The sequence below is a fragment of the Saccopteryx bilineata genome, chromosome 2, assembly GCF_036850765.1.
Source record: "Saccopteryx bilineata isolate mSacBil1 chromosome 2, mSacBil1_pri_phased_curated, whole genome shotgun sequence".
In the NCBI taxonomy this organism is placed as follows: Eukaryota; Metazoa; Chordata; class Mammalia; order Chiroptera; family Emballonuridae; genus Saccopteryx; species Saccopteryx bilineata.
In genome coordinates this window covers 214,094,490-214,111,066 of record NC_089491.1, presented here as the reverse complement: position 1 = coordinate 214,111,066, position 16,577 = coordinate 214,094,490, and positions in this window count along the sequence as shown.

Genomic DNA, 16,577 nt, shown 5'->3' with positions numbered 1-16,577 from the left:
CTACAATGTAAAAATTCTAATAATACTGATTTCAGAGATTACTGAGAGTATTTAGAAAGATGTTGATAATAAAGAAGACCCAGCTTGTGGTGAGACCTCTATAAAAATTAGCTCTTATATCTCCTGTTTTATGGCTAGGTCAACCCATAGTATTTCTATCTTTTTTGGTAGACTCTGCATATGATTGAAATATCACTTCTCCATGGAATTTTCATTTTGACTAAGTGGGTTCATAATTCTTGTTGCAATCTACCTACTTGTTCTTTGAAAGAAGTCTTGTATAGTTCACCAATCATACAAAAATACACATGGCGGCTGAACATACTGATTATCTAGTAATTACTAGTTTTGACTAGTATGGTCTATTCCATATGGTAGAAAAGATAATTTTGAAGCAAGTGCTTTATTGAAACATTTCCTTATGCAGATCTAGTTCTCCTGTGAAGAAAACAATTGCTCATATGTAAATATCTAAGAAAGGCACATTTGTGAATAGAGAAACTGTCTCTAAGACATTTCTTCTACTAACTAAAGAAAAATAAAGATTTGGACCACATAATACATTTTTAGATAAATTTATTGTTAAAATATATATGTATATTATTTAAAATTTAAATAACACAAAGACATGAATTTCATATAATTTGTATTTATTTTGAAACGTTTTATTTCAAACATATACAAAAGTAGACAAAGTAATATAATGACTATTCCTTTCTGCCTCTTTCCCTCACCCCTGCATGCTTTCAATATCTGACATTAAAAAAATTGTCCATTAGGCCCTGGACAGGTGGCTCAGTGGATAAAGTATCTTGACATGATGCATATATATCTGGGGTGACACAGAGAGAGGAGAGAAATATCAATTTGTTGTTCCACCTGCTTACGCATTCTTTGGTTGCTTTCTGTATGTGTTTAGACTGAAGATGGAATTTGCAAGTTTAGTGTATTAGAAGGATGTTCTAACCAACTGAGTTACCTGGATAGGGCAATGAGTATTCAATGAGATTTTCAAAAGTGAGAGCTTCACATTTGAATTAGCATTTATATTCATCCTCTTTAAAACCAATTTCTCATTTTTGAGAAAAAAAAAGATTTCCATTCTAAGTTTCTTGTGAGAAGTAAAAGACTTATATTTTTTAAGATTCCAAATAATGCCTTAGGGTAGAGCCATATCCTAACATTACCATAAACCCTTGATAGTTTTTTATGTAAAATTTTGATGATAAAATATTCATTAAGTAAAGAATATAGTTTTAATTTTTATAGTAAAGAGAAAAGAAAAATGATTTTTTTGAAATTGAAATAAGAAAATACAAGCATTTACTAGTTCAACAACATTATCTTGGAATCAGTTCTTAAGAAGTTTGCATTTGTTGAAAAAAGAAAAGGGTAAATTTAAATGTCTTTTTAGATTGACTTATAAATTAATTTTAAGATCACTGTACTAAACTATTACTAAATTCCTATCTGCTGTTAAAAATAACACTTTTATAAATTATATTGGTTAGATAAAACTATTTCAGTTAATGAAGTAAACATTTGAAACATCTCCAAATGAGAAATTGCCCAATTAAAACTTGTTCATGTTGATCATTAGAAATGAAGGGAGAATTAGAGATTCATTTTGGAATTCTATGTGTTTTTTGGGTAAGTTAAGATTAGAAATGAAAGGTTACATTTCAATACCATTTATGTAATTTGTCTTGTAGATAATTACAATGCATAAAACATCATTTTGTTTGTATTATGTCCAAATGATTGCAATAAGTATTATGAGGTCTAAGGATGAAGAATACAGGGTAGTGTCTTTAGAAATTATGACATTCCAACTTACTGCTCCCTTTCTAAGAACTTGTAATACACCAGAAATAAACATGCAACATAAAAATCTTTACTGTGGTCCTTTTACAGACTTTTTTTTTTTTTTTTTTTTTTTTTGATTTTTTTTTTTTTTTTTTATAATTTTATTTTTTTAATGGGGTGACATCAATAAATCAGGATACATATATTCAAAGATAACAAGTCCAGGTTATCTTGTCGTTCAATTATGTTGCATACCCACCACCCAGAGTCAGATTGTCCTCTGTCACCTTCTATCTTGTTTTCTTTGTGCCCCTCCCACCCCCTATCCCTCTCCCATTCCCCCCTCCCCCCCGTAACCACCACACTCTTATCAATGTCTCTTAGTTTCACTATTATGTCCCACCTACGTATGGAATAATACAGTTCCTGTTTTTTTCTGATTTACTTATTTCGCTTCGTATCATGTTATCAAGATCCCACCATTTTGCTGTAAATGTTCCGATGTCATCATTTCTTATGGCTGAGTAGTATTCCATAGTGTATATGTGCCACATCTTCTTTATCCAGTCATCTATTGATGGGCTTTTTGGTTGTTTCCATGTCCTGGCCACTGTGAACAATGCTGCAATAAACATGGGGCTGCATGTGTCTTTACGTATCAATGTTTCTGAGTTTTGGGGATATATACCCAGTAGAGGGATTGCTGGGTCATAAGGTAGTTCTATTTTCAGTTTTTTGAGGAACCACCATACTTTCTTCCATAATGGTTGTACTACTTTACATTCCCACCAACAGTGTATGAGGGTTCCTTTTTCTCCACAGCCTCTCCAACATTTGCTATTACCTGACTTGCTAATAACAGCTAATCGAACAGGTGTGAGGTGGTATCTCATTGCCGTTTTGATTTGCATTTCTCTAATAGCTAAAGAAGATGAGCATCTTTTCATATATCTGTTGGCCATTTGTATTTCTTCATGGGAGAAGTGTCTATTAATATCCTCTTCCCATTTTTTTATTGGATTGTTTGTTTGTTTGTTGTTGAGTTTTATGAGTTCTTTGTATATTTTGGATATTAGGCCCTTATCTGAGCTGTTGTTTGAAAATATCATTTCCCATTTAGTTGGCTTTCTGTTTATTTTGTTATCAGTTTCTCTTGCTGAGCAAAAACTTCTTAGTCTGATGTAGTCCCATTCATTAATTTTTGCCTTCACTTCTCTTGCCATTGGAGTCAAATTCATAAAATGCTCTTTAAAACCCAGGTCCATGAGTTGAGTACCTATGTCTTCTTCTATGTACTTAATTGTTTCAGGTCTTATGTTTAGATCTTTGATCCATTTTGAGTTAATTTTTGTACAGGGGGAGAGACTGTAGTCCAGTTTCATTCTTTTGCATGTGGCTTTCCAGTTTTCCCAGCACCATTTATTGAAGAGGCTTTCTTTTCTCCATTGTGTGTTGTTGGCCCCTTTATCAAAAATTATTTGACTATATATATGTGGTTTTATTTCTGGACTTTCTATTCTGTTCCATTGGTCTGAGTGTCTATTTTTCTGCCAATACCATGCTGTTTTGATTGTCGTGGCCCTATAATAGAGTTTGAAGTCAGGTATTGTTATGCCCCCAGCTTCATTCTTTTTCTTTAGGATTGCTTTGGCTATTTGGGGTTTTTTATAGTTCCATATAAATCTGATGATTTTTTGCTCTATTTCTTTAAAAAATGTCATTGGAATTTTGATGGGAATTGCATTAAATTTGTATATTGCTTTGGGTAATATAGCCATCTTGATTATATTTATTCTTCCTAGCCAAGAACAAGGTATATTCTTCCATCTCAGTATATCTTTTTCGATTTCCCTTAACAATGGTTTATAGTTTTCATTATATAAGTCCTTTACATTCTTTGTTATGTTTATTCCTAAGTATTTTATTTTTTTTGTTGCAATCGTGAAGGGGATTATTCTTTTGAGTTCCTTCTCAGTTGTTTCATTGTTGGCATATAGAAAGGCTATTGACTTCTGTATGTTAATTTTGTATCCTGCGACCTTACTGTATTGGCTTATTGTTTCTAGTAGTCTTTTTGTGGATTCTTTGGGGTTTTCGATGTATAGGATCATATCATCTGCAAACAGTGATACCTTTACTTCTTCTTTTCCGATATGGATGCCTTTTATTTCTTTGTCTTGTCTGATTGCTCTGGCTAGAACCTCTAGTACCACATTAAATAAGAGTGGAGAGAGTGGACAACCCTGTCTTGTTCCTGATTTAAGGGGGAAAGCCTTCAGTTTAGTGCCATTTAATATGATGTTAGCTGATGGTTTATCATATATGGCCTTTATCATGTTGAGATATTTTCCTTCTATACCCATTTTGTTGAGAGTCTTAAACATAAAATTGTGTTGTATTTTATCGAAAGCCTTTTCTGCGTCTATTGATAAGATCATGTGGTTTTTGTTCTTTGTTTTGTTGATATGGTGTATTACATTAACCGTTTTACGTATGTTGAACCATCCTTGAGATTCTGGGATAAATCCCACTTGATCATGATGTATTATTTTTTTAATATGTTGTTGTATTCGATTTGCTAGTATTTTGTTTAGTATTTTAGCATCTGTATTCATTAGAGATATTGGTCTGTAGTTTTCTTTTTTTGTGCCATCCTTGCCTGGTTTTGGTATGAGGGTTATGTTGGCCTCATAAAATGTGTTTGGAAGTATTGCTTCTTCTTCAATTTTTTTGAAGACTTTGAGTAGAATAGGAACCAAGTCTTCTTTGAATGTTTGATAAAATTCGCTGGTATAGCCGTCAGGGCCTGGACTTTTATTTTTGGGGAGGTTTTTAATGGTTTTTTCTATTTCTTCTCTACTGATAGGTCTGTTTAGGCTTTCTGCTTCTTCTTGACTCAGTCTAGGAAGGTTGTATTGTTCTAGGAATTTATCCATTTCTTCTAGGTTGTTGAATTTAGTGGCATAAAGTTTTTCATAGTATTCTACAATAATTCTTTGTATATCTACGGTGTCCATGGTGATTTCTCCTCTTTCATTTTGTATTTTGTTTATATGAGTTCTTTCTCTTTTTTCCTTGGTAAGTCTTGCCAAGGGTTTGTCAATTTTGTTGATCTTTTCAAAGAACCAGCTCCTTGTTCTATTAATTTTTCTATAGTTTTTCTGTTCTCTAATTCATTTATTTCTGCTCTGATTTTTATTATCTCTTTTCTTCGGCTGGTTTTGAGTTGTCTTTGTTCTTCTTTTTCTAGTTCCTTAAGGTGGGAAGTTAAGTGGTTCACTTGGGCTCTCTCTTGTTTGTTCATATATGCCTGAAGCGATATGAACTTCCCTTTTATCACTGCTTTTGCTGCATCCCATAGATTCTGATATGTCGTATTGTCATTTTCATTAGTCTGTATATATCTTTTGATCTCTGCACTTATTTCTTCTTTGACCCATTCATTTTTTAAAAGTATGTTGTTTAGTTTCCACATTTTTGTGGGATTTTTTTCCTCTTTTTTGCAGTTGAATTCTAGTTTCAAGGCTTTATGATCAGAAAATATGCTTGGTACAACTTCAATTTTTCTGAATTTGCTGATATTGTTTTTGTGGCCCTACATATGGTCAATTCTTGAGAATGATCCATGTACACTGGAGAAAAATGTATACTCAGTCACTTTGGGATGAAATGTCCTGTAGATGTCTATCATATCCAGGTGCTCTAGTGTTTTGTTTAAGGCCACTATGTCTTTGTTGATTCTCTGTTTGGATGACCGATCTAGAGCCGTCAGCGGTGTATTGAGGTCTCCAAGTATGATTGTATTTTTGTCAGTTTTTGTTTTAAGATCCATAAGTAGCTGTCTTATATATTTTGGTGCTCCTTGGTTTGGTGCATATATATTAAGAATTGTTATGTCTTCTTGATTCAGTGTCCCCTTAGCCATTATGAAATGGCCATTTTTGTCTCTAAGTACTTTTCCTGTCTTGTAGTCAGCATTATCCGATATGAGTATTGCTACACCTGCTTTTTTTTGGATGTTATTTGCTTGGAGTATTGTTTTCCAGCCTTTCACTTTGAATTTGTTTTTATCCTTGTTACTTAGATGAGTTTCCTGTAGGCAGCATACAGTTGGATTTTCTTTTTTAATCCATTCTGCTACTCTGTGCCTTTTTATTGGTGAGTTTAATCCATTTACATTTAGTGTAATTATTGATACTTGTGAGTTCCCTATTGCCATTTTATATCTTGCTTTCTGTTAGTTTTGTGTCTTGTTTGATCCTTCTCTTTCGTTTTTCTATCTTTTGTTTTTATTTGGTTGTATTCCATACATCTTTCCACTGTTGCTATCTTTTTTATCTCATGTGTTTCTGTGGTGATTTTTTCAATGGTGGTTACCTTTGAGTAATGAAAAGGGTCCCTACCCTGTTCATTGTAGCGAACTATTTTGTGAGTACTTTTGCACTCCATCGTCCTTTGCTACTGTTAATCTCCGTCTTCTCCCCCTCTTTCTTTTTGTTGTTGTCACAGTTTAAATTTGGTTTTATTGTGTTCTTCTTGGAGCTTTTACTTGTGGCTCTGTTTTTTTTTTGTTCTTTGTATATGATTGGAGAACCCCCTTTAGTAATTCCTGGAGTGGGGGTTTTCTGATGATAAATTCCCTCATCTTTTCTGTATCTGTGAATGTTTTTATTTCTCCTTCATATTTGAAGGATAGCTTTGATGGGTATAGTATTCATGGCTGAAAGTTCCTCTCTTTCAGGACTTTAAATATTGGGGTCCACTCTCTTCTAGCTTGTAGAGTTTCTGCTGGGAAATCTGATGATAATCTAATGGGCCTTCCTTTATATGTTGTATTCTTCTTTTCCCTGGCTGCCTTGAGAATTTTTTCTTTGCTGTTGGTTTGTGTCATTTTCATTATGATATGCCTTGGAGTAGGTTTGTTGAGGTTAAGAAAACTTGGAGTTCTGTTTGCTTCTTGAACTTGAGGCTTTAGTTCTTTCCACAGGCTTGGGAAGTTCTCATCAATTATTTGTTTAAGTATGTTCTCCATTCCATTTTCTCTCTCTTCTCCCTCTGATATACCTATTATTCTTATGTTATTCTTTTTGATGGAGTCAGATAATTCTTGTAGGGCTATCTCATTTTTTTTAATTTTTGAGTCTCTTTCTTCTTCTCTCTGTTGTGCCTCAAGTTGCTTGTTTTCTATTTCACTAATCCTCTCTTCTATCTGACCTGTTCTATTAGCTAAGCTTGTTACTTCGTTTTTCAGCTTGTGAATTGAGTTTTTCATCTCTGTTTGATTTGTTTTTATAGTTTCAATTTCCTTGGACATATATTCTTTGTGTTCATGGAGTTGTTTTCTGATTTCCCTATATTGCCTTTCTGTGTTTTCTTGTATATCTCGGAGGATTTTTAGGATTTCTATCTTGAATTCTCTGTCATTTAGCTCCAAGGTTTCCAATATATTAAATGTTTTCTCCATAGATTTTTCCTCATCTAGCTGTGTTACCTCTCTTTCTTTTGTATCCGTGATATTCGATTTTCTCTTCCTTAATGGCATCTGAGGGTGGTTTTTTTGATAGTATTAATGAGATTTAATAAAGAATAAAAAGTTAAAAAAAATAAAAAAATAACAAATCGAAAAGAGTTGTTTTTTTTAAAAAAAAATTAATAATGAAATAAAGAAAAATAAAATAAAATAAAAATTTTTAAAAAAGGCAATTATTCCCCCCCTCTTTTTTTCCTCTCCTCTCCTCTCCCCTCTTTCTTGAGAAAATCTTGTGGTGGACTATGAGTTATAACAAACAATGCCTGTGATGGAGGGCCTGAATTGGGGAAAAGTAATAAAGGGGCAAAAAAGGGAGAAAGAAAAAAAAAAAAGGAAAAAAAATAAAAGAAAAAAGAAAAAAAAAAGAGCGTATGGACCCACAAAAAGCAAATAAGGAAAAAATTTGGGTCAAGAATAAAATGATTTGCTTTTAGGTGTTGGTTTTCTAAGAGTTATGATGAGAGGAATAAGAGGAAAATGGAAAAATGGGGGGACAAATTAAAAAGTTACTATTGTATTTAGTGGAACAAGAACTAGATAATATGGAGAGCCAGGGATGGGAGCACTGCTAGTGAGTTAAAAAGGTGAAGTAAAAACCCCCCAAAATGCCACAAACATAGGTTTGAGTCCCAGATAAGATAATTTGTTTGTTATTGAGGTTTGAATGAGAGGAGATGTAAAGGAGAAAGGAAGAAACTAATATAGAGGGAGAAAAGAAAGAGAGAGAGAGAAAAAAAGAGGGAACCACTAAAAGAAGAAAAAAGAAAGGAGAGAGAGAGAGAGAGTTAAGGGTTTTGGAGTGCAACCCTCATAGAGAGAAAGGAAGAGAAGAGAAATGATAATGGGAGATGTAACACTTATGGGTAGTGTAGTTCAAGGAGAGGAGAGAGTAAGACCGGCAGAGAGTTAATCGGCCAAATTGGAGGAGGAATAAAAGTCTCAAGAATGAAGATAAGAGAAACAAACGAACAAATATAATAAAATGGGATAGGTTATAAAGTCTGCAGATTATTCTTGATTTTGAGAGGTTATCTTCTTGCTTTTTCTTTTCTCTCCCTCTTCCTGGTCGGTGACTCTGTACCCCAGGTTCTGCCCCTTTGGCACGCTCAGGTAGAGGTTTGCAGTTGATAAGTCTCTATGGCAATGTCATGTATTGTGCTTTATTCTCGTTGGGAGTCGAGGCTCATTAGCATTTATAGGCTCCGACAGTGAGAGAGTCCGTGTTCCTGGAGCCTTTCTCCTAGTCTTTCCTTCCTCAATTAGTAGCCTGATAGTCCAGGTATGGGGTTGCTGCTGCCTCTGCCTGGATAGTAAGAGGCTCAAATTGCTGGCAACTCCCCACTCTATTTCCACTCAGCACAGGGCTGTGGGTAAGGCTAAGTCAGTCAGAGCTGCTAGCATAATCAGGCGGGCTTTCCGCCCACTCGAAGACCTCTGGCTCTGCCACTCTATCCGGTAACACAAGCGGGCGCCCACTTCCGGGGCGCTTGGAGGAAACTCTCACTCACTGTCTGCAACCAGGATATCTGGCCAGCAGTCTCACGCTCTGAGTGAAACCCCCAACCGCAGGGAAAAGTTGCAGTGTTGGAATTGAGTCTCGCTCCGTCCCCGTGTGCGGCTTTTGCAAGGCGCTGGGGCGGCCCGAGATTCCGCTTTGGCCCACACAAAGGCCCCTGACTCTGCCCCTCTCTGCGATATCACGGGCGCGCACTGCCGAGGCACTCGGAGGAATCGCTCACTCCTTATCTGCGCGCGCAAACCAGGATATGAGGCTGGCCGTGGTTCCCTCTGAGTGAAACAGCCTCCAGCACGGAAAATCTCCACCGTTGGGATTAGTTCTCACTCCCTCCCGTGCGTGGCTTTCCCACGGCGCTGGGGCTGCCCAGAGACTCTGCCCTCAGCCCACAGAAAGGCCTCTGACCCTGCCTCTCCATGGGGCAACACGGGCACCCACTTCCGCGGCTTAGGAAGAAATCTCTCTTCCACTAACTGCGCACCGACCAGGAGAACGGGTAAAATGGCCGCTCCGCTTGTCTTTCTTTGTTTGGGTTTGGCGCGAGTGTTAGCTTGTATTGCCCGGGTTGCCACAAGATCAGATTTTCCTCGGCTTGGATCTCTGAGCCACAGCCTGGTTCAGCCGTTTTTGCTGCGGGGGCCTAGATCTATTCACCCCCTTTGCCCGCCTCAGTTTCTATATTCACAGTTACCAGAAAAAGCCGCCCTGTTTAGGTTAGTGAGGAAGGCGGAGCATTTCTTACTCCCTATTTCCTTCGGGGTTTGGTTATATATTTAGCCAATTTTTCACTCAATCATACCTTTGGGTGTATTGCGAAGAATCTGGAAGCTTCAAGTATAGGTTTTTCTGTTTCTGGTTGAAGATCTTGTTGAGTTTTGGGGGAGATTTATTGGTATCGCTTCCTACTCCGCCATTACTCTGACGTCATCCTCCAGACTTATTTTTTTTAAATCACATTTCTTACTTAATAAACTGGCAATTTGCCTGCTAGCTTTATAGTTTTGTTTTGTTTTTTTATCACATTTCTCACTTAATAAACTAGCAACTTGCCTGCTAGGTTTTTTTTTTAATTATTATTATTAATTTTACTGGGGTGATATCAATAAATCAGGGTACATATGTTAAAATAAAACATGTCCAGATTATCTTGTCAATCAATTATGTTGCATACCCATCACCCAAAGTCAGATTGTCCTCCGTCATCTTCTATCTAGTTTTCTTAGTGGCCCTCCCCCTCCCCCCCTCCCGTAACCACCACATTCTTGTCAATGTCTCTTAGTCTTGTTTTTATGTCCCAACTACGTATGGAATAATGCAGTTCTTGGTTTTTTCAGATTTCCTTATTTCACTCTGTATAATGTTATCAAGATACCACCATTTTGTTGTAAATGATCCTATGTCATCATTTCTTATGGTTGAGTACTATTCCATAGTATATATGTGCCACATCTTCTTTATCCAGTCTTCTATTGAAGGGCTTTTTGGTTGTTTCCATGTCCTGGCCACTGTGAAAAATGCTGCAATGAACATGGGGCTGCATGTGTCTTTATGTATCAATGTCTCTGAGTTTTTGGGGTATATACCCAGTAGAGGGATTGCTGGGTCATAAGGTAGTTCTATTTTCAGTTTTTTGAGGAACCACCATACTTTCTTCCATAATGGTTGTACTACTATACATTCCCACCAACAGTGAATGAGGGTTTTTTTTCCTCCACAGCCACTCCAAAATTTGATATTACCTGTCTTGTTGATAATAGCTAATCTAACAGGTGTGAGATAGTATCTCATTGCAGTTTTGATTTGCATTTCTCTAATAACTAATGAAGATGAGCATCTTTTCATATATCTGTTGGTCATTTGTATTTCTTCCTGGGAGAAGTGTCTCTTCATGTCCTCTTCTCATTTTTTTATTGGATTGTTTGTTTGTTTATTGTTGAGTTTTATGTGTTCTTTATATATTTTAGATATTAGGCCCTTATCTGAGCTGTTGTTTGAAAATATCATTTCCCATTTAGTTGGCTGTCTGTTTGTTTTGTTGTCAGTTTCTCTTGCTGAGGAAAAACTTCTTAGTCTGATGTAGTCCCATTCATTAATTTTTGCCTTCACTTCTCTTGCCTTTGGAGTCAAATTTATAAAATGCTCTTTAAAACCAAGGTCCATGAGTTTAGAACCTATGTCTCTTCTATGTACTTTATTGTTTCAGGTCTTATATTTAGGTCTTTGATCCATTTTGAATTAATTTTAGTATAAGGGGACAAATTGTCGTCGAGTTTCATTCTTTTGCATGTAGCTTTCCAGTTTTCCCAGTACCATTTGTTGAAGAGGCTTTCTTTTCTCCATTGTGTGTTTTGGGCCCTTTATCAAAAATTATTTGACCATATATATGTGGTTTTATTTCTGGACTTTCTATTCTGTTCCATTGGTCTGAGTGTCTATTTTTCTACCAATACCATGCTGTTTTAATTGTTGTGGCTCTATAATATAGTTTGAAGTTAGGTATTGTAATGCCCCCAGCTTCATTCTTTTTCCTTAGGATTGCTTTGGCTATTCAGGTTTTTTTATAGTTTCATATAAATCTAATGATTTTTTATTTTATTTCTTTTAAAAAATGTCATTGGAATTTTGATGGAAATTGCATTAAATTTATATATTGCTTTGGGTAATATGGCCATTTTGATTATATTTATTCTTCCTATCCAAGAACAAGAAATACTCTTCCATGTCATTATATCTTTTTCTTTTTTTTTTTTTTTTTTGGTTTCTAAATAATTTTATTTTTTTAAGGGGGCAACATCAATAAATCAGGATACATATATTCAAAGATAACAAGTTCAGGTTATCTTGTAATTCAGTTATGTTGCATACCCATCACCCAAAGTCAGATTGTCCTCTGTCACCTTCTATCTAGTTTTCTTTGTGCCCCTCCCCTTCCCCCTTTCCCGCTCCCTCTCACCCCTCCCCCCGTATCCACCACACTCTTATCAGTGTCTCTTAGTTTTACTTTTATGTCCCACCTACGTATGGAATAATGCAGTTCCTGGTTTTTTCAGATTTCCTTATTTCACTCTGTATAATGTTATCAAGATCCCACCATTTTGCTGTAAATGAACCGATGTCATCATTTCTTATGGCTCAGTAGTATTCCATAGTGTGTATGTGCCACATCTTCTTTATCCAGGCATCTATTGACGGGCTTTTTGGTTGTTTCCATGTCCTGGCCACTGTGAACAATGCTGCAATGAACATGGGGCTGCATGTGTCTTTACGTATAAATGTTTCTGAGTTTTAGGGGTATATACCCAGTAGAAGGATTGCTGGGTAATAAAGTAGTTCTATTTTTAGTTTTTTGAGGAACCACCATACTTTCTTCCATAATGGTTGTACTACTTACATTCCCACCAACAGTGTATGAGGGTTCCTTTTCCTCCACAGCCTCTCCAACACCTGCTATTACCTGTCTTGTTAATAATAGCTAATCTAAAAGGTGTGAGGTGGTATCTCATTGCAGTTTTGATTTGCATTTCTCTAATAACTAATGAAGATGAGCATCTTTTCATATATCTGTTGGACATTTATATTTCTTCCTGGGAGAAGTGTCTGTTCATGTCCTCTTCCCATTTTTTTATTGGATTGTATGTTTGTTTGTTGTTGAGTTTTATGAGTTCTTTGTAAATTTTGGATATTAGGCCCTTATCTGAGCTGTTGTTTGAAAATATCATTTCCCATTTAGTTGGCTGTCTGTTTATTTTGTTGTCAGTTTCTCTTGCTGAGCAAAAACTTCTTAGTCTGATGTAGTCCCATTCATTAATTTTTGCCTTCACTTCTCTTGCCTGTAGAGTCAAATTCATAAAATGCTCTTTAAAACTCAGGTACATGAGTTTAGTACCTATGTCTTCTTCTATGTACTTTATTGTTTCAAGTCTTATGATTAGATCTTTGATCCATTTTGAGTTAATTTTAGTAGAGGGGGACAAACTGTAGTCCAGTTTCATTCTTTTGCATGTGGCTTTCCAGTTTTCCCAGCACCATTTATTGAAGAGGCTTTCTTTTCTCCATTGTGTGTTGTTGGCCCCTTTATCAAAAATTATTTGACTATATATATGTGGTTTTTTTTATAAGAGTTCTTTTTTTTAATTTTTTATTTTATTTTATTTATTCATTTTTAGAGGTGAGAGAGAGAGATAGAGAGGGAGAGAGAGAGGAGGGGGAGGAGCTGGAAGCATCAACTCCCATATGTGCCTTGACCAGGCAAGCCCAGGGTTTCGAACCGGCAACCACAGCATTTCCAGGTCAACGCTTTATCCACTGCGCCACCACAGGTCAGGCTATATATATGTGGTTATATTTCTGGACTTTCTATTCTGTTCCATTGGTCTGAGTGTCTATTTTTCTGCCAATACCATGATGTTTTGATTGTTGTGGCTCTATAATATAGTTTGAAGTCAGGTATTGTAATGCCTCCAACTTCATTCGTTTTCTTTAAGATTGTTTTGGCTATTCGGGTTTTTTTTATAGTTTCATATAAATCTGATGATTTTTTGCTCTATTTCTTTAAAAAATGTCATTGGAATTTTGATGGGAATTGCATTAAATTTGTATATTGCTTTGGGTAATATAGCCATCTTGATTATATTTATTCTTCCTAACCAAGAACATGGTATATTCTTCCATCTCATTATATCTTTTTCAATTTCCCTTAACAATGGTTTCTAGTTTCATTATATAAGTCCTTTACATTCTTTGTTATGTTTATTCCTAAGTATTTTATTTTTTTTGTTGCAATCGTGAAGGGGATTATTCTTTTGAGTTTGTTCTAAAATATTTCATTGTTGGCATATAGAAAGGTTATTGACTTCTGTATGTTAATTTTGTATCCTGCGACCTTACTGTATTGGCTTATTCTTTCTAGTAGTCTTTTTGTGCAAGCTTTGGGGTTTTCGATGTATAGGATCATATCATCTGCAAAAAGTGATACCTTTACTTCTTCTTTCCCGATATAGATGCCTTTTATTTCTTTGTCTTGTCTGATTGCTCTGGACAGAACCTCTATCATCACATTAAATAAGAGTGGAGAGAGTGGACAACCCTGTCTTGTTCCTGATTTAAGGGGGAAAGCCTTCAGTTTAGTGCCATTTAATATGATGTTAGCTGATGGTTTATCATTAATGGCCTTTATTTTTTTTTTAAATTTTTTTTAATTCATTTTAGAGAGGAGAGAGAGGGGTTGAGACAGAGAGAGAGAGACAGGGGGGAGGAGCAGGAAGCATCAACTTCCATATGTGCCTTGACCAGGAAAGCCCAGAGTTTCGAACCGGCGACCTCAGCATTTCCAGGTCGACGCTTTACCCACTGCGCCACCACAGGTCAGGCAAATGGCCTTTATCATGTTGAGATATTTTCCTTCTATACCCATTTTGTTGAGTGTCTTAAACATAAAATTGTGTTGTATTTTATTGAAAGCCCTTTCTGTGTCTATTGATAAGATCATGTGGTTTTTGTTCTTTGTTTTGTTGATATGGTGTGTTATGTTAACCGTTTTACGTATGTTGAACCATCCTTAAGATTCTTGAATGAATCCCACTTGATCATGATGTATTATTTTTTTAATATGTTGTTGTATTCGATTTGCTAGTATTTTGTTTAGTATTTTAGCATCTGTATTCATTAGAGATATTGGTCTGTAGTTTTCTTTTTTTGCCATCCTTACCTGGTTTTGGTATGAGGGTTATGTTGGCCTCATAAAATGTGTTTGGAAGTATTGCTTCTTTTTCTTCAATTTTTTAGAAGACTTTGAGTAGAATAGGAACCAAGTCTTCTTTGAATGTTTGATAAAATTCACTGGTATAGCCATCAGGGCCTGGACTTTTATTTTTGTGGAGGTTTTTAATGTTTTTTTTTTATTTCTTCTCTACTAATAAGTCTGTTAAGGCTTTCTGCTTCTTCTTGACTCAGTCTAGGAAGGTTGTATTGTTCTAGAAATTTATCCATTTCTTCTAGATTGTTGAATTTAGTGGCATACAGTTTTTCATAGTATTCTACAATAATTCTTTGCATATGTATGGTGTTCGTGGTGATTTCTCCTCTTTCATTTTGGATTTTGTTTATATGAGTTCTTTCTCTTTTTCCTTGGTAAGTCTTGCCAAGGGTTTGTCAATTTTGTTGATCTTTTTAAAGAACCAGCTCCTTGTTCTATTAATTTTTTCTATAGTTTTACTGTTCTCTATTTCACTTATTTCTGCTCTGATATTTATTATCTTCTTTCTACAGCTGGTTTTGGTTTGTCTTTGTTCTTTTTATAGTTCTTTAAGGTGTGAAGTTAAGTGGTTCACTTGGGCTCTCTCTTGATTTTTCATATATGCCTGAAGTGATATGAACTTCCCTCTTGTCACTGCTTTTGCTGCATTCCATAGATTCTGATATGTCGTATTGTCATTTCATTAGTCTGCATATATCTTTTGATATCTGCACTTATTTCTTCTTTGACCATTCATTTTTTAAAAGTATGTTGTTTAGTTTCCACATTTTTGTGGGATTTTTTTTCTGTTTTTTGCAGTTGAATTCTAGTTTTGAGGCTTTATGATCAGAAAATATGCCTGGTACAACTTCGATATTTCTGAATTTGCTGATGTTGTTTTTGTGGCCCAACATATCATCAATTCTTGAGAATGATCCATGTACACTGGAGAAAAATGTATACTCAGTCACTTTGGGATGAAATGTCCTGTAGATGTTTATCATATCCAGGTGCTCTAGTGTTTTTTTTAAGACCACTATATCTTTGTTGATTCTCTGTTTGGATGACTGATCTAGAGCCATCAGCGGTGTATTGAGGTCTCCAATTATGATTGTATTTTTGTCAGTTTTTGTTTTATGGTCAATAAGTAGCTGTCTTATATATTTTGGTGCTCCTTGGTTTGGTGCATATATATTAAGAATTGTTATGTCTTCTTGATTCAATGTCCCCTTAGCCATTATGAAATGGCCATTTTTGTCTCTGAGTTCTTTTGCTGTCTTGAAGTCAGCATTATCAGATATGAGTATTGCTATACCTGCTTTTTTTTAAAGTTATTTGCTTGGAGTATTGTTTTCCAGCCTTTCACTTTGAATTTGTTTTTATCCTTGTTACTTAGATGAGTTTCCTGTAGGCAGCATACAGTTGGATTTTCTTTTTTAATCCATTCTGCTACTCTGCCTTTTTATTGGTGAGTTTAATCCATTTACATTTAGTGTAATTATTGACACTTGTGAGTTCCCTATTGCCATTCTATATCTTGCTTTCTGTTTGTTTTGCGTCTTGTTTGATCCTTCTCTTTCATTTTGCTATCTTTTGATTTTATTTGATTGTATTCCATACATCTTTTCTCTGTTGCTATCTTTTTTTTTATCTCATGTGCTTCTGTGGTGGTTTTTTCAATGGTGATTACCTCCAAGTAATGAAAAGTGTTCCAACCCTGTTCATTGTAGTGCACTATTTTGTGAGTACTTTTGCACTCTTTCGTTCTTTACTACTGTTAATCTCCATGCTCTCTCCCTCCTTTCTTTTTGTTGTTGTCACAGTTTAAATTTGGTTTCATTGTGTTCTTCTTGGAGCTTTTACTTGTGGCTTTGTTTTTTCTTTTTTGTTCTTTTTATCTAATTGGAGAACCCCCTTTAGTAATTTCTGATGATAAATTCCTTCATCTTTTCTGTATCTGTGAATGTTTTTATTTCTCCTTCATATTTTTA